Source organism: Pelodiscus sinensis, chromosome 10 (genome assembly GCF_049634645.1).
Source record: "Pelodiscus sinensis isolate JC-2024 chromosome 10, ASM4963464v1, whole genome shotgun sequence".
Classification (NCBI taxonomy): domain Eukaryota; kingdom Metazoa; phylum Chordata; order Testudines; family Trionychidae; genus Pelodiscus; species Pelodiscus sinensis.
This window is the reverse complement of record NC_134720.1, coordinates 24,076,582-24,101,021: the sequence shown is the minus strand read 5'-3', so window position 1 is coordinate 24,101,021 and position 24,440 is coordinate 24,076,582.

The following is a 24,440-nucleotide window of genomic DNA, read 5'->3' as shown; positions in this document are numbered from 1 at the left end:
GCAAGTTGGGGGCATCGTAACTTGAATTCAATTTACTATAGTCACCGTGTAAATGTGGGCCGAGGGCATAAGTTGGGGTTTTTTGGCCTCTTCCACACTTAAAAAATGGTCATAAGTGTGTGGGGGAGGGGAGTCACAACTCGGGCCATGATAACGCGGGGGTTTCCTGTATTATTTAGACTTAATTAACATTGTTAACAGTGCCACAAGCCTACCACCCTCTACAAAATGTAGCATTTTAGAAAAGAGAAAATGGGAGGATTAGCTATAAGATCATATCGAGACTAGAAAGAGCTAAAGTATGACCAATTTTTAAGCATGCTGAAACAGCCACCATAGCCAAAGCTTTCCTACCATAACTAAAATGTAATGAAGGCACCACTACAAGCATGTTTTCCTAAAACCCTGGAGAGAAAAGAATAAAACCTTTGTAATCCATTAGAATATAAGCCACTATGGACATTGGCATGCATTCTTACTGACAAATTTAGTGCTACAGTTATTGTAGAAAAACATAAACCAAAAAAGACTAAGGATTGCAGTATTTACATTAATTATTGTATTTTATTCACCATCATCATGATGTTGCCTGAAAAACTAGAGCTTAGTTGTCATTCATTATTTATTCTGGCATAACTATCACTGAGATTTGTTTTGATGGGGGCAGGGAGGGGGGAAGGCAGGGGAACTTCCCAATTTAAATGTTCAGATTTTGAAATTAAAATAATCAATTTCAAAATTCAGAATCTTTTGACTAGCTTAATTGTGGGTTCAAGAATGATGGGGAAGATTATCACACACAAAAATCATTTTTATTGTGTTTTTTTGTTTTCATTTCAAAATTTTAGATTTATAACCAGCTCTATTCTCATTAAGTTAATAATGAGTTTTCTCTGAGTATTAATTTCAGGAGGTGTTTTTTCCTATGGAATATCCATCAGTTGATTCCTAAGAGGCTACTTCACCTTATAAAACCTACTTATCACAATAGATCCTCGTGTTTTTTTAGTATATGTTTGGAAAAATTTACTTAGTAAAATCAGCTTTAAAATAATTTTGGGTAAAGAGTTTCAATATAGCTACTTTCAATAGGTCACGTTACAATACATTTTATAGGATGAACATTATCCTGCATGACTCAAAATTGAGCCCATTGGGTGTTATAAGCAGATCAGAGAACATTTCAGTTTCAGCCAGTTGTCAGCTCTCATGTTGGATAACTCTGTGTTTTGTGGGGAAGTTCTGCATCACAGTTAATAAAGCTTGTCTTGTCTTTGTAATGCCCATTTTGTGAATAATGTGCTTTCTGCATAATAGCACAAGAATTCAGATGTCTAGTCTGTAAATGGCTCTTCACAGAGCACAGGGTAGTTGGAGAGGGTTAGGAAATAGAGTTCTCTCTAGCTGCTCTAGGCAATTCATGTGGGAGGCGGCTATAATTTTCTGGGAGGTATTGAGGGTACAATTGTGTGAAGCACTACTGACCCCACTAAGGCATGTTTCCGGGTTAAATTTGGACAATATCATACCAATATCATACCCTCTCCCTTACCTACAAGTGCTGATAGGAAAGAACCAGGGAACTATATATATATATATATATATATATACATATGAGAGTTAACAATTCACTTTGCTGATCATATCCTCTTATAGCAAGGGTGGGAAACCTATGTCCTGGGGGCTGGATGCAGGCTCAGGGCTCCCCTCTCCACTCAGCACAGGGAAACCTGTGCTGGTGCTCAGCTCCTACCATCCCCCTACGGGGCTGGAGTACACAAAATCTACTAGCCTGGATCCCCCAACGTTCTGGTGTGTGAGGGGAATGTGAAGAATGTCTCTCATTTTCAATGAGGGTTTTTGTTGATGTTGTTTTGTTTGGTTGGCTGGTTTTTGCTTCTCAATTGTGTGGAGCACCTGACTGATTTTTCTGTGAGTGCCAGACCTTAAAAAAGGTTCCCCACACCTGCTTTGTAATGTAGTCAGCACTTCCAACCATGACTATATTTGGCCAAGACATAGGGAGACCCTTTGTGGTGACAGTAGGTAGCACAGATGGTGTTAATCTGGAAACTGGAAAACCAGGGAGAAATGCAGAGTTTGCATTCAGTAGTAGCCTTAATAGAGGGTCCCCTTTCCATTCATTACAAGAGTCCTGTCTCTCCTCTCCTAGTATGTTAATGCACGTCCAAACAAGTCACTAAAAGAATCTAACTCCTTGGAGTATCAAACAACCAGCAGAATTTCCAGCCTTAATTTCTGAATAAACTACATATAATAGATTGGATTTTTTTCCCTGATGCAATTTTCATGTTTAGTAGGGTGTTCCATATATCCGATGACAATCAGTTATGTGAACTGCATCTAATTTTCCTACCCACTAACACTGTGATGTGCTTTACTTGCCTGAAACAAAGTATCATGCGATCATTTTAATTATTAAGTCATGACTTAGAATGCATGATATATGGGTATCATTATCAATGGCTGCAATATCAGGTCTCTTCTTTTTGGCAATTTAGCATAAGGAAGATGCTCCTTGTTATTAACATCTGTTCAACCCAGACCCAGTCCTTCTAAACATTATCAACACCTTCTGTTTTTGTCAGGAGAAGAGAAAGTGATCAAATGCCTAATCAGTGCCTAATTTGGCACTGATGTGTTTTCCTTTCTCTTACTGTGCCCAAGATCTAAATTGTGCCTTAAAATTATAGTATCTTTTAATATACTGCACTATAAATGGCTCTAGCTAGATAAAGGCAGAGATACAGATATAAATGTTACACTTAAATAAGTGTTATGGTTGTGTGTGGGCTACAAGATGAAAAATAAGTTAATAAAAGAAGGTGGTATTAGAAAATAAGATTATTGAATTGCTTTAACCGTGAAGCCTTCTTCTAGCAATGAAAAATAGCTAATCTTATTTTTCCCCCATTAATCTTGTTCCCGCTTTTCCACAGCCCAATGAAGACCTCACAGCAGAAATGTTGCCTTTATATTTACCTTGTAATTATAGCAGGCATTTTATTAATCCTTTTAAGACTGGATCTTTAGTTAGTAGCAAAATAAGACTCTGGCCTGTGCTCCCCTATCTCTCACATTGGTACTGCAGAACCGCTATGACATTTGCAGAGGAGTTTCTGTGCTGTGCACAGTCAAGATCCAGTAACTTTTCCATTTCAATGAAAAGATCACAGAAGTTTTCTGCAGACTCCATTAAAAAAATGATGTCTATGCAGAGTCTCAGTTCTGTGATTATTATTATTGATCCCAATCAGGTTTAACAATTTCAGTGTTCCAGACCAGGATTTTACATTCTTAAGAGTATTACAATCTGAGCATCTAGATAAAAGAGAAAACTTCACATGAATATACTGTATGTGATTAAAACTCTAACTTCGTATGGTTTAGACCTGGAAGACATTTTAATTATCTATTTAACATCTTGCTATTTCTGGAATTCTGACTGTGAATGTTTCTGACATAGTGTTTCATGGAGTATCCTTTTCTCATACTGTGCTTTTTTTATACTCCGGATTCCAGATGCACAATAAACAACAAAAGCTTGTTTTATCTTTTACCCTCCACAAGATAAAAAGCAAAAGGTAACTAAGAGAAAAACTTTCAAAGCAGTATATTTTAATAGTGCATACCCTGTTTATAATGTAAAAGTTCCATAATAATCTATCAAATATGCCTTGCTAGATACTGAAATACTTTCTTTTTTTTTTTTTTTTGCACTAGATAAATAAATGTGCAGGTCAGAAAATCTACCCACAAACGTCATTGCAAATCTCTTATATCACTACATGGAATATAGTAAATACATGTCCTTTTATCTTCATTTTTGCATACAATATATTCAGATATTGTGTGTGCGTAATTAATCCATAGCCAGCATAGACAGACATAGATGGAAAGCATTCTCTCTCTCTCTCTCACACACACACACACACACACACACACATACTGTTAATAACTGAATATTTTTGTCTACAAGAATATATATAACTGATAGTCCTTGTCATCCTCATCTTATCTGCTTAAAACAAAGCACAAAATAATCATTGCATCTCTTGACTTTAGACAGTTGGGTAAATGTAACTGAATCTTCTGAATGATTTTTTTCCAATCTAATCCAGACTACAGGGCACTTATTTAACAGCAAAATCATGGTATATGTAAATATGGGCACCAGATTTCTAGTATGGGAGTGACTAGGAAAATAGATGGCTTGAAGTTGGTATGGCAGTGATTATGCTAATAGTGTGTTAAGTGTTTGACAAATACATTAGGAACTAGAAATCTGTGCAGATGAGTGTTTTTGCACTTCACTAAAGTGCTGTGTCTTCTCTGAACCAGACTGACAGACAAATCATAAAATGGTATCTGATCAGAAGTTTTATCAAACTAAAGATAGAGAGATCATTTTCTCTAAATCTGTTGGATTTGAATTGAGGAAAAGATTGAGGGCAAAGTACTGGCCCCATGGAAGTCAATCATAAAACTCCTATTGACTTGGGCGGGGCCAAGACTACTTCTTGAATTGTTTTTTATTGCAATTATAGGGAAAGCACCTACATGTAAGGTAGGCAATGACAATATTTCATAGGACAGTGTCAGTGCAGGAATATAATAGGGTTTTTTTGAAAGAAGAGACTCACACTGATCACACTCACATTGAATCCAGTACTCCATCATGTTGCAAATAGTAAGGGGAATCGAAGGGAGATGTTGGGACATCATGATAAGTTGAACTAAGGTACATTGACTTCAGCTATGCTATTCACATAGCTGGCGTTGTGCACCTTAGTTCAACTTTGCCTCCTAGTATAGACCTGGCCTACATTTGGAGCAGCCCTTGAAAGCACCAGATTTTTCTTGAATATTCTGAGGTAGTGCTTTCCCCCAAAACTACATCTCCCTCTAGCTTCTTGGAATACAAGAAAGCCTGAATGCGTTGCACACTTGTCTGTGGCCAAAACCAGTCTTTAAAAATCAGACAAATGCCCAATTCCAGGACGCATCCAGAAATGGGCACTGAAATGGCTACGTTTTGAATATTTTGAAAGTATGACAGGAACACCCACAATCTCATTGGTGCAACTCTGTAAAACAGACCTCATGTATACAGGCATCTGTACCATAATTCGGTCATTGCTCCTAATTCAAGGTAACAAGCCATAAGAATATGGAGGATGAAGAGTATTTGTAAATACAGCACCTAGCTTTATCATCAGGAATAGGAATATCTTAAGATTGTAGCCAGGAAAATGTCAGATCCCAAAAGTCCAGCCTTTTTTCCCGCCAGGAAAAGTGTTTTTCAGGTCTCAAAAGCAATCTGAGGTACCCCCAAGAAGATGTCAAAGCGAATTTCAACCTTGAGATGTGAAATATTAATAGCGTAGCTAAAAGATCAGATATATTCACCATTGCTTCTCCTTGCTTCTTACGTAGTCCCAATGGGCCAGACTGTGACACATACACATACCTCTTTCCTTATATATACTGATGGTTCCAATGCATTCAATGGGACTAGTCACTTGAGTGACCACTCAATAATGTGATTAAATGGTTTACAAGCAGAGGTATTACTGAGCATGTCTGAGAGTACTGAAGTATAACCCCTCACTCCGCAAGAGAGAGAGCTATTTGGTTAGAATGATTTATTGAGAGTTGAAGGTGCCTAAATTCAGATCACCAGAAGAGTGGATGATTGCAATATTTTTGTTTCATGTCTAGATTTTTAATACACTTGTAAATTACTCTCTGATGCTGTGCAAGTATGGAATGCAATTAAGCTTCTGGAAGCAAAAATATTCTTTGTATTTGATGAACGAATTGCTGTGTGCAGAGTAAAATTAGCTGCTTTGTAATGCACTATTTGAATATTATAAATTTAGTCATATGTAACAGACAGGTTTAATTTAGTCAAATAGAGTGCATGGTGGCTGGGACTAGAAATAGAAAATTTTAGCATTTCAGTTCCCGGAGTACCACTTTGACCCCAATTCATGACCAATCTTTGGATAAACATTACATGTTGTTTAAAAGTATTCTCAATAGATTGGAGTGTTTTTTAGTTTGTTAGGGACTAAAACATATGTTAATAAAATATTTTTGCTCATGGGAGTGCTAGATTGACTGCATTAGAACAAGTCATCTGGTAGTTTGGGGAACAGCTGTGGCAAGGGAGTGGCAGCACAAACATTCAGATTTGGTTTTGTTAATCTGATTTTCTCTGATCTGGGAGAAGAATTTTAAGGGTCTAGAAAGTAAGTGCTGTCTCCATTATAATGTACACAGAAATACATAGTTTACACTGAAACTGCTATAAAGGTTTCATAGATTCCAAAGACAGAAGGGACCACTGTTATCTCCTAGACTGACATCCTGTATAAAACAGGCCTTAAAACTTCTCAACAATAATTCTTAGAGCAGATCTGTTTGAAAAACATCCAATTTTGTTTTGAAAACTTGTAGTGATGGAGAGTCAATCATGACCCTTGATAAATTGTCCCAGTGGTTAATTACTCTCATTGATTAAAATGAATGCCTTATTTCCAGTTGATTTTTTTTAGATTTATCTTCCAGGCCCTGGATCATGTTATACTTTTTTACATTGCAGGTTCCTTTCGTGGTGAAAAAATTATTTTCCCATGAGATTCAGAAGGACGGCATTTAAATGACTTTTCTTCCAGTTAATTCAGTTATAGGGCAATTGATTTCAGCCATGGAAAATCTTTAAAATAGCCCTTCTCAGGAAGTGGTCAGGTTTATGTGTAATGCCATTAAACATACCTGACTGGCTAGTGTCAGTTGATTTGGGCTTGTGGGGCTCAGGATGTGAGACTGTAAAATTGTGCTGTAGACATTGGTTCCAGCATGAGCCTGAACATCTACACTGAAATTTTACAGCCATGCAGCCAAGTCAGCTGTCACAGGCCAGCCATGGGTGTTTAATAGCAGTGTAGACATAACATCAAAAGCCCCATCTATGTGTTGCTTTAGAGGTTGTGTATACATTTTTAGTGCTGTCATGAATATTTTAAGCCAGGTAAACATCTGGAACCTTGCTCATTCAGAATTGTGTAACAGCATCTCCAGTTATTTCACTTTTTTGTCTATAAAAATGCCCCTTCTCATGTTTTATTCAAATAGACTTTAATTACTTTTCTACTAAAGTTAGTGAATAAAGTTAATTTCACACTACTCTTCAAATATAAATACTATCACATTGGAGTTGAGAATACATTATATTTATATGTATTTTTCATCATGCAGAAGTAAGTTTGCCATCTTTTTTCTGTGAAACCATAAAGTTTTTCTATGTAGCACTTTTTTCCTCCTACATGTTCACATAGTATTTTTTCTTACCTGTATAACAAATCTAGCCTTTTAAAATGTCATGTCCTTTCCTCTGAACTTTAATTTCTTACATTCCAATCAAATCTTTGTCTAGTTAGCTGTTGTGTCTGCCACATGCTAAAGTGGTGTTAGCCAGTTAGGGCAGTCCCTCGTTTGATAATTAAAATCACTCTGGGTGCAACCTTTATTATGCTATAACAGCAGAGGCTCAGTTGAACATGCCCTTTTTAGCACAGGAAACACCTGTACAAATTGAGCCAAAGTAGTAGAGTCATTTGGCTGAGCAAGTAGGATCTGTGCTTACCTTAGCTCAGCTGAAAGTCTTTATTTTCATATATTACATTTGCTCCCCATACAATTTTGGGATCCTATACTGAAAAAAGAAACACTATAGCAAAACCTTTTCAGTTGTTAGGATGTTGGCTACAATGGATTCCTGTGCAGCAGGAGGGCATAATTTGATGGTCTGGCTGGCATACTTATATTTGCATGACAAAAGAATTAAGCTGGCATTCCAAAAACACCTGCTAAGGAAGATGCTGTCTTAATTAAGTTAGCTGTGTAGCCTGGAATGTGGTGCATGAGCAGGAGCTGTAGAAAACTACCTAAGGTAGAATGCTCTCCTAGGCAATTAGCATCTAAAAATTAAATTTCTGGGTCTTTACAATGAGCTGTAAGCTATGGAACTATTCCCATGTCAGTTGATACACTAAATAAAAATGGGCACAGTTACAACAGACAATGTATAGGTTGTGATGGTCTTTGCTTGTAAGGAACATTGCCTATTAGTCAGGGGATCAGGCCCTTCAATAATCAGAGAACACTTTTTGTAGGGGGTTGGTTTAGGGACCAAAGGACAACAGCAATGTGTGTTAGAGGTTCATAGAGTGCTTAAGCTGTATGGTTGCAGAACTCAACCCACAAACCATTGAAATATTGCCAGGATGCAATGGAAGCCAAATGGTAAGGAAAAGGCAGTTTTCTGGTGTGAGTGGGATCTGAAAATAGGTCTGATGTGGTGATATACCAGAACTTCCCTAGCCTGTCTAATAGCTCATCTACCCAGGACAATGAGTAGGCATCAGATCTGGTGATCATGTTGATCTTTCTGAAGTCTATGCAAAACCAAATGGTACCATGTGGCTTTGCGACTAATAAGACTCTCTCACCACTCACTAAGGGTGTGTCTCGATTACAGGGTTTTTTCAAAAAAAGTAGCCTTTTTTCGACTGGATGGTTGTAGAGTCCAGCATGGAGACACCTGTGCAGCAGCAGCTGCAGTTCCAGGATGACACCCCAGAGGACCAGAAGCTCAAAGAGGAGGAGGACGACACCAGGAGCACAGTGACCCTTACCTAGGAGCTGGTCCCCGAGCTGCAGGAGGCCTCCCAGACAACTTCGGACACTGAGGAGGGAACATCAGGTGAGTGCTGTGAGGGTCCAATACACACAGGGCAGGGGAGACAGGAGCAAAGTGGATGGTGCAGTGCTGTGATGTGTCATGCTGACCACAGCCTGGTGGAGCCCCACACATGTCTGACCACAGGGAGAGCGGTCCTACCCCTGCAACTGCATGGGTACGAGGCACCACCTGCTCCTGCAGACACTGATGCCAGGTGCAGGCATGGGTTGGGGACCCTGGGATTGCCACACAGCTTCAGGCCTCTCAGCAATCTGTGGGAACGCCAACTGAGGCCTGACACTTGTCTGTGCTGCTTGCCCATGGGCTGTGTGTGTGGAGGGTGGGGAGCAGGATGGTGGCCTGCACACTTTCTGGGTTGCAGGGAGGCCGTGGCTACTGGCCAGGCCACACTACACCTTGCTGAGACCACATGAGTAACCCCTGACTCTAGAGGACAGGCACTGACTGCTGAGAAGGAGGGCATGCCTGTTCAGGGAAAGTGTGAGGATGCATAAGTGATGACTTTTCCCTCTTGTCCTCCACAGCTGGACCAGCTGTCCAGGAGGGGAGAGCCACACCTGCCCCACCACCCAGACAGCTGCAGGGAATCCGTCAGCACTGGTGCACATACTTGGACCTGGTGCACCAGCACATCTCAGTCCTGCAAGGGATACAGGACATGTTTACACAGAGGATACAGGCAGAGGGGCGCAGTCACTTGCTGGACAAGTTTGTCCCGCAGTGCACTACAATTTGTACTGCTATCTAGGAGGCCATTGCCTTTTCTAGTCCTGTGCCTATTCCTCCTGCTCAGCCTGCTCCCCTACCCCACCCTCTGGCCCTCCTCACCTCCTGCCATCCCAGACCCAGGTGTGGCCTCACCTCCTGCCCAGCCCCCTACTTTCCCAGCCCACATGCACGGCTGTCTCCAAGCAGGCCCCCGCAGTCGAGGTGGCAGGGGCTCTTCATCCAGGTGGCACCTTCAGCCCTGAGCCTTCCTTCCCGGTTTACATCCCCCTTCCCACCTGTAAGAGTAGTCAGTGAGGGTGTGTCTACACTAGCCCCCTAGTTCGAACTAGGGTGGCTAATGTAGGCATTCGAACTTGCAAATGAAGCCCGGGACTTAAATATCCCAGGCTTCATTTGCATGTTCCTGGGCGGGCACCATTTTTAAATCCCCTTAGTTCGAACTGACTGCCCGCAGCTACACACGGCAGTCAGAAGTTAATCTGAACTAAGTCCTTAGTTCGGATTAACTGTTACTCCTCCTGCAATAAGGACTTAGTTCAGATTAATTTCTGACTGCCGCATGTAGCCACGGGCAGTCAGTTCGAACTAAGGAGATTTAAAAATGGGGCCCACACGGGAACATGTGTTTAAATCCCAGGCTTCATTTGCAAGTTCAAATGCCTACATTAGCCACCCTCGTTAGAACTAGGGGGCTAGTGTAGACAGACATACCCTCAGGGAAGCACTTTACTTTGTTAACCAAAAGTTTATTTTTCTTTACAAAACAGTTCTACAGGTTTTGGAACAGTGTAATAAACTGTACACATTTTGTCAAGAACACCTGTCTGTTTTCTTTGAATGTGTGCAACGTGGGGCAGAGAGGGGTTGGTGGGGGGGAAGGCACTGGGAGCATGGGACAAACCCACATTTGGAAGGCCCTGGGGAAACTCACTTGGCTCCTTTGGAGAATCTCTCCCTCAGAGCTTTCTGAATGCACAATGCTGACTGGTGGGCTTCGTAGATGGCAGCTGTTTGGGGCTGCTCAAATTGCCTTCCCTCCACATCAGCCCATGTCCCCCACCCTGAGAGGAAGGCCTCTCTTTTCCTCTCCACCAGATTGCACAGCACACAGCAGGCAGCAACCACTTTGGGGATGTTGTGTTCCCCCATGTCCAGCCATGTGAGCAGGCATCTAAATCTGCCCTGCAGACAGCCAATGGCGCATTCTACCTGCAAGCAAGCCCAATTCAGGCGGGAGTTAAACAGTTCCCTGCTTGCATCAATGGTTACGTCTAGACTACATGCCTCTGGCGACAGAGGCATGTAGATTAGGCTATCCGGCATAGGAAAATGAAGCGGCAATTTAAATAATCTCCGCTTCATTTACATTTAAATGGCTGCCGTGCTGAGCCGAGCAGCTGTTGGCTCAGCGCAGTAGTCTAGACACTCCGCGGTCAACATCAAAGGCATTAGTTGACCTCCCAGGTATGCCTCCTGGGATGAGGTTTACCTGGGAGGTCGACAAATGCCTTTGATATCGACCGCGGAGTGTCCAGACTACCGCGCTGAGCCAACTAACAGCTGATTGGCTCAGCGCGGCAGCCATTTAAATTTAAATGAAGTGGAGATTATTTAAATCGCCGCTTCATTTTCCTATGCCTGGTAGCCTAATCTTCATGCCTGTCACCAGAGGCATGTACCCCAGGTGTCCAGTGAATGGCTTCATGAGCCAGGGCATAAGGGAGTATGCATCATCGGCCACAATGCATGTTGGCATCTGCATGTCCCCCAGTGCAAAGTTTCTCTGGAAAGAATGCCCCAGCCTGCGGTACAGGCATGAGTTCCAGAAGACGCAGTCATCATGTGCCCTGCCTGACACCCAACACAAATGTCTGTGAATTTTCCCCCGTGGTCGACCAGGGCCTGCAGCACCATGGAAAAGTAGCTCTTTCTGTTAATATACTGGGCTGCTCGATGGGGTGGTGCGCGGATCGGGATGTGAGTCCCGTCGAGTGCTCCACCACAGTTCGGAAATCCTAGCCCTGCAAATCTGGCCATGATGGGATCCAGGTCTCTGAGGCAGACAGTCCTGTGAAGCAGCTCTAAATTGATGGCCTTCACCACCTGCAGAAAGGGACAAATAGAAATACACGTAACAGGACATTAGAGGAGTTGCATGAGCTGGTGTGAGGTACTCCCCCACCCCTCCCCTCCCAGACCCCCCGTCCACCCCTCGCACCGCGGCAGGGTGAGGCAAGGAAGGCTTCTACCACTGCCACCACATCCCCCATTCCCTCTGCCCGGTCCTGACCCCCCCCTATGTGCCTCCCCATGGACTGTCCCCTGGGAGTGACTTATCTCCATCAAGAGGGCCTCAACAGTAAACCTCCCCATGCCAAACTGGTGTCCCATAGAGCAGTAGCTGTCAGGGGTGGCCAGCTTCCAGAGGGCAATAGCGACCCACTTCTCCAGGGGGATGGAGGGCCGCAAGTGGGTGTCCTGGCATTGTAGGCCAGGGACAAGCAAGTACACGGCTCCTGGAAGGTGGATTTCCACATACGGAAGTTTCAGAGCCAAGTCTCGTCATCCCACTGCTCCATAACAAGCTGGTCCCACCAGTCAGAACTGGTGCCCAGCCTCCAAACTCACCTCTGCAGGAATAAGTTCAGTGGCAAGGGCAGTGGGGCTGCAGCCCGAGTGAGGGGTTCAAAGCTGAGCTCTGAATCCGGCTCTGCCACAAACATAATGATGGTCTCATGAAGATGCAGCAGAACTTCCAGCATCACAGTGTGGGGCCATCGCCTGCCCAGGCACAGCTCCGGTTCCATGGCAAAAAAAAAACAATTCAAAGTGCAAAACACAAGCAGGAAAAAAAATGCTGTGGTGTCCCAGAAATCAGGGCACTCAAAGCAAGCATTGCAGACGCTTTGCTGTCCCTCTAGGAGGCAGGCAAGCCAGCTGCAGGAGCAGAGCAATGGCTGTTCAGGAGGATCCCTTTAAGCACGTGTCTCTGCAAAGAGCATGCTGCAGGACCTGGAAATAAAGGCTGCCCCCATGACCTGGCAGAAGTGCTTCCAGGTATCCTTTTTCGACAGAGCGTCCAGGCAGTCTGGACTCTCTTTTTCGAAAAAGCAAATCGATTTTTTAATCCGCTTTGTGCAATCTAGACGCCCTTTTTCGGAAGAGGCTTTTTCGAAAATATCTTTTGAAAAAGCCTCTGTGGAAAAAGGCGTGTAGTCTAGCCATACCCAATTCTTCACTGATTCTCAGCTCCAATCTCAGCTGGACTTCTTGCTTCACAGCCTCTTTCAATTTGGAGGCTTCTCCTGAATAAATTGCCTGGGTTCCAATTGGATGTAATGGTTCATGATACAGTCTGCCTAATGTGGCAAGGTCCTCCCACAGGCTTCTCAACCTGGGACCCCTTCTTGAGCCACAAATCAACCAGAGATCCTCTCTTGTGCAATCACCCACATCTTTTATTGTCCATGACAACGTCCCACCAACTTCTATATACAGAGATTTGTTCCAGCAGCAAACTCAGCCACTCTCTGGCTCCTCCCCTTCCATTTCCTCCCTTGGGGTATGTCTACACTGCCACCCTAGTTTGAACTAGGGTGGCTAATGTAGGCATTCGAAGTTGCAAATGAAGCCCAGGATTTAAATATCCCGGGGTTCATTTGCATCTTGCTGGGCGCCGCCATTTTTAAATCCCCCTTAGTGCGGACTCTGTGCCCGCGGCTACATGCGGCATGGAGTAGGTAGTTCAAATTAGGCTCTCTACCTAATTCAAACTACCTACTCCATGCTGCGTGTAGCCGCAGGCACAGAGTCCGCACTAAGGGGGATTTAAAAATGGCAGCACCCGGCAAGATGCAAATAAAGCCTGGGATATTTAAATCCCGAGCTTCATATGCAACATCGAATACCTACATTAGCCACCTTAGTTCGAACTAGGGTGGCAGTGTAGACATACCCTTGCTGCCTTATCAAACCCTCTGCTAATGAGGCCCACAGCTGTTTCCCAATAGCCTCTCAGGCCTGGACTTGCTCATCTGGCTTCAATTGCCGTTTTCAATCAGACTGTAGTGGCACAGCTCTGGCTTAGCCCGTAGACTGTCACATGCTTCCCCACTTATGAACTGCCAGGTACAGGTTTGCCCTGGCCCTCTTAGGGGCCCCTATCCCTGACATTTCAGCGCCTCCCACAGTTGAGTACATAGGAGTCCTTAAAGCTCTCCACCCCTGGGAGCGACCCACCCCCCATTTGTCGTGGGGTCCTTGTGAGGCGGTTCCTTGCTCTGGGCTGGGTGGCCCCTAGGAACCCTGTTCAGGGGTTCCATGCTCCCTAGGTCACTGTGATAAGGGGGTTCCCTTTGGGGCAAATCCCTGCTCATGCCCATGCATTCCCCTGTGGCTTCTTTGGGAGACTCTTTCATTCCCTCCCTGCAAAAATTACAGTAGTGTGGCCCAAACAGTAAAATTCAGCCCTCGCCCTTAGGTCCTCACACCAATTACATGATCGTTGGGACCCCTCCTCCAGTATCGCTTCAACCTGAACTGGGGGGGTCAGAGTTCTGTCCCCTTTCATGCTGTACCATCTGGGCCTCAGTTTCCCTCATCTTCACAACTGTGGTCAGTGTCTCCTCCTCTGGGAATAGATCCAATTACCCCCTTCCTTTGGAGGGGTTTGGGCTACCCATCTCCCCCAGACACACTTCACATCTGTCTGTCCCTACAGGGTTAGGGCACAGTAGCCAGTCTACTACCCCCACCTGTTTCCACTGGAAGCTGCCCCTCACTTCCAGTGGCACCTGGGCTTCTGGGTAGGACCTCTTGTCCACATGGATGCACTCTAGCATCACCTGTGCTCTCAGGATCATCCAGTGTGGCCTCACCAGCCACAATAGCAAGTGGGCGGACATGGAGTCCATTAGTCTGCACAGGGACTTTCTCCCCACCTGCATCGGGAGAGTGGGCAAACTTACTCAGGTCCTTCCACGTGAGTCCACTCACAGATTCCCGTGTACCAATAGTCCATACTGTCCAGGCAGTCCTGCTTCCTAAACCGTGCCCTCCTGTATTACCAGCAGGTCATTGTGTCAGCCCCCTCCAGGTGCTCCTCAGGGAGCCTCCTTCCTCTTCAGGCCTTTCCCAGAAAGGGGCTCCTCCATCTTCCTCCCCAGGTCCTTGTCCCTGTAGGGTTGGCCTTCTCTCCAGGGAACTTCTGCCTCAATATATTCTTCTGCCAGCCTGACCACTGCATCCACTCTGTCAAGCTGGTGGCACCTGTCCGACACATGGATATTTTCCGACAGGGCTTACCGCAACTGCTCGAGTCAAGTGTGTCCATTATTTTCTGCATGGTCCGTGTCTCTGGCCTCAGAGAGCAGGGTGTCCAGTCTGCTAACTTCTGGGCAAACACCCAGGGCCTTACTGCTGATGCCCATCAGGCTGATCGAAACTGCTGATATTTTTCCATGGACGGACCCACCCAGCCCAGAATGGCTGACCTCACTGCCTCGGAGTTCTGGATTGTTGGTCTCCCAAGGCCATGTAGGCCACCTGATCCTCTCCTTTCAGGTAAGGAGCAGGATGGTAGGGCCCAACAAGCCCTCTTCCCATCTGCCAACCAATCGTTACCTGCTCAAATGTCCCCAGAAAAGCCTCTGGGTCATCTGCTGGACCCATTTTACAGAGTCTCAGGCCTTATGCCATTCCCTCCCCTGGGACTCACCACTTGCTGCAGGAGTAGCTGCTGTACCTTGCTCTGCTCCTGGATAAAGTCCTACAGGATTTGCTGCTGCTCTGCCTGCCAGGTTTGCAAGGCCTGTCTCTCCACCTGCTGGGACTACTTGAAACTTTGGAAGGCCTGATGCATCTGCTCTTGCTGTTTGAGCAGCCACTGCAGGGTTTCCTCCATCTCTGATCCACCAATCACGTTTGCTGGCACTGGATCCCACTCCTGATTCCACGTGTGGCAAAGTCCTTGCTCAGGCCCTTTGCCCTAGGACCTCATCTTGAGCCACAAAACAACCAGAATCATTTCTTGTGCAATCACTTGTGTCTTGTATTGTCCATGACAATTTTCCACCACCTTCTCTTTACAGAGTTTTGTTCTAGCAGCAAACTCAGACACTCTTGGCCCCTCCCATTCCATTCCTCCTATCCACCCACACTGGCTGCCTTATCTAATCTACTGCTAATGAGGCCCACAGCTGTTTCCCATTAGCCCCTCAGGCATGGACTTGCTCAGCTGGCTTCAATTGCTCTTTCCAACCAGGCTATAGTGGCAGAGCTCTGGCTTTGCCTGCAGCCTGTCACACTAGTCAGGAGAAGAATACTGTCACAAAGGTTTTTAGGAGCTTTTCACTTGGGGTCTCTGTTCTAGGCAGAGGTATTCCTCCTTTTTATAGAACCAGTGTGGTGGACATATGGGGCCCCAATTCTGGTTTGGCAGTAAGGGGCACTAAATTTGCCTTCTCGCTCCATCCATGACTTTAGAAGGCTACCATGATAAATATGCATGGCTTTTCTCTGATCAGGCTGTCTAATTGCATTGTTCACTAGCCCGACTTTCAATACTACTTAGTAGGACCTTTATCATTTGGCAAGTAACTTGGGCTCCATACAAGGGAGCAGGAATACCCAACCTACCTGGCTTCAATATGTATACATGTTGCACTTTTGTCTTGGATTCACTGAGCATTGCAGAGGTTTTATTTAGCTACTAGGTTCTTGAGCGTCTTCTGGAGTTTTAATACATAGGACAAGTTGTTCTCTGTGCTAAGAGCCTGCCCTGCTCACATCCCTCAGGCCAGGTTGAGAATTTCCAGACCTGTCTCCCATATACAAATTCAAACAGGGAGAGCCAGTAGATGATCAAAGAACTTCTTGATAGCAAATGATGGGTTTGGGAAGATCAGTTGATCCTACTGGCATGGGTCTTCAGGCATACACTTTAACATCCTCTTCAGGGTCCCCTTGAAACAGCTAATAAGATCATTTGTCTGTGGACAATAGACCAGGGTGGGGAATCCTTTTTGGGTTAAGGGGCCACTGACTGAGAAAAATTAGTCACACACAAATGAGAAGCTAAAAAAACCCCAAACAAATCCTCACTTACGTGGTGCCTGACTGAGAAGGAGAAAGACACTCTCCACATTCCCCTCACACACCAGAGCTTAGTGAAACCCAGGCTAGTAGATTTTGTGTGCTTCAGAGTGGGTACCCCAATGCTGGTGGGGGGAGCCCTGAGCCTTGGAAACAGGATCCAGGCAAGCTGGGGGCCACTTCCAGCTTGTGGGCCTTAGGTTCCCTGTCCCTGCAATAGACCAATGTGCCTGAGGTCTTTATTTTCAGAAGATCACATACCTGTTTCAGCAGCTGAGGTATAAAGTTAGTGTCTTGATCCATGAGGATCTCCTTAGTTACCTTAGTGAAGCAAAGATTTTTAGAAGTTCCATGGCACTAGACTGCACTGGTGTTGTATAGTGAGATTATCTCAGGATAGCACATAGTATAACTATTACTAATATGTGTTTGTACTTCCCTACACTTCCTCCAAGGTGCTAATGAGGTCTTTCTTGATCCTTTCAAAAGGGTCTGCAACAATGGGAAGGGGAACCATAGGGTCTTCCTCCTCCCTGCCTCTTTTGGGCCTACTAATTAGCATTCACAAGCAAGAGATGTAAAAGTTAACAACTTATTGGTGAATTCTGGGCCAAATGAATCAATCTTAAATCTGGGCCAGGGTCTTCTCATACACACAGAGAGGATAATATGTTCCAGTGACATGACTTCATGCCAGGGAAGCCAGAAGATGAAGAGTTCTGACCAAAAACTTCCCCCATGAGACACTTTCTCTAGGCAGTACAGTTGCTCTCCCTGGAGCTCAAACTGGGGGTACGGTGCCATTTGTTGAGGCCCTATCACTTCTCTGTTAATTGCCAGCAGTTGGTCATATGCCCAAATAAAACTTTCATCCTCCCTCTGGTCTTTTTTGAAGTCCTTCTCTCGGTGGGGATGGGAAGGGGGTTGTTCCCTCCTTTACAGGTGATCCTTCTCGTAGAACTTCCTTTTGGTTGAATTCCATATCTGTAGTCCAACTCCTCACCCACACAGGCCATTATTGTAGGCTGTGGGCTCTCATTTCTGCAAGTTTCCTGAGCTACTTCTTCTGGGTTCTCTGCATTTGGTTTAACCCCCCTCAATACGTCAGAGGAATTACTGTATACACATCACATTTAGACACAGAAAAACATTAAGAATATATGAACTTTGATTAGGCCCCATTATCTACTACATCTAAATGAAGGGAGTGAAGATTACATTCAGTACCCATTTATAGTGCAAAATATTGCTAATATACTGTCCAATATTCCACTTTCGCTCTTGGGGTCTGGTTCTAATCTCTTTGAACACATATATAACTCTCTTTGAAGCCAATGATAGGTTTGGATGTAAAAAGGATGCACTATCATGTGCTTGTTCCGCATTTTGAATGTATACTTTATTGTCAGACCTCCTAGCAACAAACAACTGCAGATCTGAAGAAGAATTTGATTGAAATTTTAAACACAAATTAATCACTGTCACAGTGGTTTGGAACACTGGCAGTTTGACAATTAGTACTATTAGTATACAGTAGATGTTTCAATGGAAAATAAACCAAAATACCTGGTTGCATTCCATTTCTGTGTTAAATTGCATTCTTTCCATCTTCCTCCTTTTTATGATATTTCTGATTTTAAAGCAAAATCAGAAACAGCAAGTTGCACACACAAAACTAACTAAAATAATGTGAATGTCTTACATATATATGTTAAATGCTTGGAAATCCAAGTAATGTTTCTCATTGTGTTTTACTCATACCTCTGTACAAGATAATACAAATGTTGTTCTTTTCTCAGATGTCTACAATACCTAGGGTCAAGAGCATATATGTATATATAGAGTGAGAAATCTTTGATTTGAATATGTTGGGTTGTGTATAATTCAGCCTCTCACTATTGTTCTAATGAAGATTTTGTGTGTATTCTAGAAATCAGTGAAAGTCCTATGGGTAGGATTTCACCTGATATTATCTTCAAAAAGCCACAAATACTTATGTATAAAATACATTACAAGCAGAATAAACAATCAAGCAATGTGAACACATGTAAATAGCCTATTTGCAATAGTATCTGTACCCACACTAGGTGTGATGTCAAGAATTCCCAGTGGTGAGATTTCCAAATCTCTCATCAGGTAACTGGCTTCAGCAGACTACCAAAATATATCTCTTCTCATGATAAAGGTCAGCACTGGGTCAGTCATTCACAGCATATCACATCTCTTCTGAGAAACAGGAAGCATTTGATATCTGATTTCCTTGTACATCATTCTTTGACTGAAGATGGATTTTCCTTTTGTTTCCTACAAGGTAAAAAAAAACTGTGTTAAAATTATGTGTACTTAAATGTAATGACTGATGCACCCTTAACACTATGATATATAGCACCCTGGAAAAACATTATGGGAATGTATAGTCTCTGGTATTTCAAAATTCTCAAGTGTACTGTTTATGTAGATCCAAGGTTATCCATCATGAAACAACCTATTTTACTTGGGGCACTGGTGTATAGTTGGGATACTTACAAAAATGTAAGAATTATTATTTCCATATGTACAAATGATACATTTATCTAAATGTATAACATTTTAGGCCATATAAAATGACCAGCAATAATGATTTCACATTTTACACAGATAATTTCCATTTTCTTTTTTACAAGAAATCTTTGGAAATTATTATATCTAGACAATTATATAGACTAACTTATATGTACTGTATATAGATAAAAGTGCATATGAAAATACTGTGACTGTAATAAACCCCCAAAATATGCTTGTGCTTCAAGTAAAAAATTCCAGTAAGCCTCAATTTCATTTCTAGCCATCTGAAATTTTGATTTCACTGATTTTACTCTCAGAGTCCTAATGCACCCAAAATTCTTAATTAAGTTAATGAGAGAGAGAGGCTCAGAACTCCCAGTGAAGTTGCAATAGGAGTTTTAGATTCTTAAGGAATTCAGCCTTGGAGTTCAGAGCCAACATTTTCATAAGGGACCTTCAGTATTTTAATTTTTGTGCTTTCAATTTAAGATATTTTGGTGCAGATTTCTGAGATGTGCTAAGCACCAGCAACTCTAATGATTTATTTAACAAAGACCATGGGGGAAAAATATGGAGGAATTTCAGTGCGAATTGGGTCAGAAAGACAACAGTGGAACAAAATTATGCATCATAATAAAGCCCAAACAGATCTCTGCCTTCAACAAAGGCACCAGAAAAATGTTTCTCCTACAATGTCCACCTGCTCATAAAAGAACGTAAGAATGTGTGTATAATACAGAAGCAGCAACATATAGCTCACAGAAACCAGCCTCTTATGAGCACACTACATGAAGCCCACAGACTCTCAATATGCTTTGTAAATGTGAATCTTGGTCCTAATCCAGGCCTGGCAAGAAAGATTTAGGGCCCCACTATGTTACAGTTACCAACCTTCCTCTGCTTCCCATTTCACCTCAGTTACAGATGTTTTGGGATCTCTTGTGCTTGGCCTCTTCTTCCTTCACTCTTGCCAGTCCTTTCCTAATCTATAAGGCCCTAAATTCATAAAGACCCAGGGTATGTCTACACTACAGCGCTAATTTGAACTAACTTAGTTCGAATTAATTAATTCAAACTAAGCTAATTCGAACTAGCGCATATAGAACTAAAAACTAGTTCAAATTAGCGTTTTGCTAATTCGAACTAGCGTGTCCACACTGATTGGAGACAGGGGCGCATTTAAGGGCGGCTGAAACCGGTTCCAGCAGGGCATCAGGTCAGTAGTTGCTTTGTGTGACTGCTGTCTGAGGCTATCTGAGGCTCGTGCTTAAAGGAACCCCCCTGGACAGCCGGTTCTCAGTTTTTCGGCTTGCTTGCCTACCTCGCCGAGGGACAGCAAAGCGTTTTTCTCTGCACCCATCTGTGTCAGTGCTTCCCTTCAGGGACGCCGCCGCAGGTGGCAACATGGAGCCAGAGCTCGCCCTCCACTTTCTGGTGCAGTTTATGGACTTGCTGCTGCAAGCCTGCCAGCAATGGCTGGAGGCTGCCTGGTTCAACCTGGTGCACGTCATCCCCCTGCCTCTCCGCCTGGCCACCCTGGGGGCGATGGAGCAGCTGCGGCGGCGCCCGGGCGCCAGCGTGCCCCGCCGCATCTGGCATCTGGACACCAGCAGCGACTGGTGGGACCGCATTGTCCTGGAGCGCTGGGGAGACCAACAGTAGACACAGAACTTCAGGATGAAGAGGGACACCTTCCTGGAGCTCTGCGAGTGGCTCGCCCCTGCTCTGCGCAGAAAGGACACTCGCATGAGGCCCGCCATCCCCCTCCAGAAGCGTGTGGCCATCGCCCTCTGGAAGCTCTCCACGCCAGACAGCTATCGATCCGTCGGGAACCAGTTCGGCGTGGGAAGATCCACCGTCGGAGCGGTGCTCATGCAGGTACGGCACTCACTGGCCACTGGGCCAGGGGCGAGGGGGGCTGCAAGGAGGGGATGGGCCGCCCCAGGGAAAATGGAAGTTCGGGGGGGGGGGTCAGAGGCAAAAGTGCCCCGCACCGGAGGGGCCGGTCTCTCCCGGCCGTACTACACGCCGCCCAGGGGGGTTGCTCCCAGGAGTGGGGCGCGGGACACTGCCAGGGCACGAGCACTCCCAGCCACCCGGGCGCCCCACTAATTCGTGCTTTCCTGTGTCTCTCCGCAGGTGGTCAAGACCATCAACCGGGTGCTGCTCCGCAGGGTGGTCCACCTCGCCGACCCAGACACCGTCATCCGGGGGTTCGGCGCCCTCGGCTTCCCCAACTGCGGGGGAGTGTCAAGGGGTGCGGTCGTGGCCAAGCACCCCGACCTCATTGTTACTCTGTACTACGCAGATTACCACCCGATCCGGTGCCTCCCGGGCGGAGTGGGGGGTCCGGGCCCACCCTCTCTCTGGACCCCGACCCTGGGCCCTAACACTAAGAGTGGGACTCTCAGTGGTAGCAGGGGGATTACAAACCCCAAACACGCCTGCTCCTGGGGTTCACGGCCCACCCTGGGTCTGGTCCACTCCGCCGCCGGCTATCAGCCGGTGTAGTTACCCTCCACTCCCGCCGTGCCTCCGCCTTCCGCGTCCCTCCCTCATTCGTGCTCCCTTTGGCCTTCTCCTCATCCGTGTCGCCCGTCCCCCTCCGGGCTTGGACCCCCCTCTCCAGGTGCCCCAACACCCTCTATGCTGCCTCTGTCGCGTTCATCCCCCTCACCCCCGAACTTCCGGGTTCCTCCCCCCACGCCCGGCATCGCGCCCGTGGCATCACCAGCCCGACCGGGCGCCTGGTGATGATGCGCTACCTCCTCACCGAGCGGCCCGTATCGCCTGCTCCCTCGCCGCCAGGCGCTTCCTGTGGCGTCGGCGAGTGACGGGGTTGCTCCACCCTGTCACAGGGGACCATCGACGGGATGCACATCCCCATCCGTGCCCCGGAACACCAGGCCTCCCAGTACGTGAACCGCAAAGGGTACTTCTCCGTCCTCCTGCAGGCCGTGTGTGATCACCAGGGACAGTTCACGGACATTAATGTGGGGTGGTCCGGCAAGGCACACGACGCCAAGGTGTACCAGAACTCCTCCATGTGCCAGAGGCTGCACACTGGGACCTTCTTCCTTGACCGCCACATCAGGGTCGGGGATGTGGACATTCCCATCTGCCTGGTGGGGGATGCGGCCTACCCCCTAAAGCCCTGGCTCACGAAGCCCTACACGGGGCACCTCAACTCCTCCCGCCAGGCCTTCAATGCAAGGCTGACCATGGCCTGCATCATTATTGAGGGGGCCTTATGGCGACTGAAAGCCCAATTTAGGTGCCTCCTCACCCGCCTCGACCTCGCCGAGCACAACATCCCTCCCGTGGTGGCAGCATGTTCTGTGCTGCACAATTTGTGCGAGAGGAAGGGGGAGGCTTTCCTGCCAGCCTGGATGGCTGAGGCTGACCGCATGGCTGGCCAGTACGCTCAGCCCCTCACCGCTGCCATCCGGGAAGCCCAGCGGGGGGCCGTCCGCATCTGGGAAGCCCTGCGGGAGAGCTTCCAGGTGGAGGAGGAGGACTGAACTCTCCCTGCATGCCCCACTGGGGCCTTCTTCCACCCTCCCCCCTTCCCCTTTCCCCTCCCTAACCTACCTTTCTAATGTAAAATAAAGACACCTATTTTGGCAAAAAAACCCTCTCTTTATTTTACATAACTGGGGTGGGGGAAGGAGGAGTGAGGGTGGGAGAGGGGAGGGAGAAACCTGGGAAGAGGGAGCTGGAAGGGGGTGGAAGGGGAGGAAGGGAAGGGAAAGCTCAGGCTTGGGGGTCCGGCTGGCTCTCCCGTCTCGCAACACTGCGGGTGCGGGGACCTTAGGGGGAGCGGGTGTGGAGGGTGGGGCAGGAGGGACGGGGGGTGCAGAGGAAGTGGAAGAGGGAGCCGGGGCAGCAGAGGGAGCAGGGGCAGCAGGGGTGGGAGGAGGAGCAAGAGCTGCGGCAGCCGCAGGAGCCGGAGCAGGAGGAGGCAGGAACCGGTCCACCAGGGTCTGGAGGTGGCCTCTGAGGCCACGGCCCTGCTCCTCCAACACATCCACACTCCGCTGGTGCAGCCGAAGGTCCTCCCAGACCCAGTGCTCCTGGTTGTGGAGCAGCTGCTCCATGAACCGGAGGTGCCGCCGCTGGTACTCCTCCTGGTTTCTGGCACGCCAGCTGGCCCGGGCGCGGGTGGCTGTTGCAAGCGGGGTGGTGCGCCCTGCAGTCCCAGGTGCTGCAGCTGTGGTGAAACAAGAGCAGCGGTCAGTTCTCCCTGGGGACAAGGTGGGTGAAACCCAGCCCCCCTCTGCAAGGCCAAGGCCCCTGCATGACACCCAGCTGTTGCTCCATGGTGGGCAAGGCCCAGGCGCACGGTTCCTGGGCTCCCTCTCCCCTCCACCCCCCTGTACACATAAGGGGAGCATGATGGTACTCACAGGTGGAGGCCTCCCCGGCCTTGGACGACACAGGATATGTTGTCTGTGGGGTTCCTCGGGGGTCCTGGGTCCTGGGCAGGCTCCTGGCAGGCTCCTGGCTCGCGGAATCCTCTGGCTCCTCCTCCTCGGTGTCCAGGACCGGTCCCTCTGCCCCGGGGTCAATGACCACCCGGGGGGCATGGACGGCGTGAGCCCCCAGGATGCGGTCCAGGGTCTGAAAGTGGGGGCAGGCCTCCAGGTCATCCCCTGGCAGGCAGTAGGACTGCCACAGGTCCTTTATTTTGCAGCGGACCCGCTCCCGGGTCCGCTGGTGGCCTCTGGCGGCCAGGCTGTCAGCCATGCGGCCATAGACAGCCGCGTTCCTGTGGCTAGTGCGGAGATTGTGGACATTGGAGGCTTCCCCCCAAACCTTGATGAGGTCCACGATCTCCGCACTAGACCAAGCGGGCGCCCGCCTCTTGCGGCCCCGGGCAGGCTCCTGGGAGCCGCCAGGCTCGTCCCGGGAAGAGGGGGAGGGCTGGGTGGCATCGGGTGGCTGGCTCATGGCATGGCAGGTGCAGGATCTGCTGGCTGGGTGCTGGCAGCCTTGCAACTGGCACAAACTGTGTAGCCAGCCTGTGCCCCTTTAAGGGGTCCGGGGCCGGGAGGGGGGCAGACAAGTTTCGCTGGTGTTGGTCAGAGTGGCCACCAGGGCAAGCTGGGAAGGGTTAGCCTCTCACTAGTTTGAATTAAGTGGCTACACAGCCCTTAATTCGAACTAGCTAATTCGAACTAGGCGTTAGTGCTCGTAGAATGAGGTTTACCTAGTTCGAATTAAGCGCTCTGCTAGTTCGAATTAAGTTCGAACTAACGGAGCGCTAGTGTAGCGCCTATCAAAG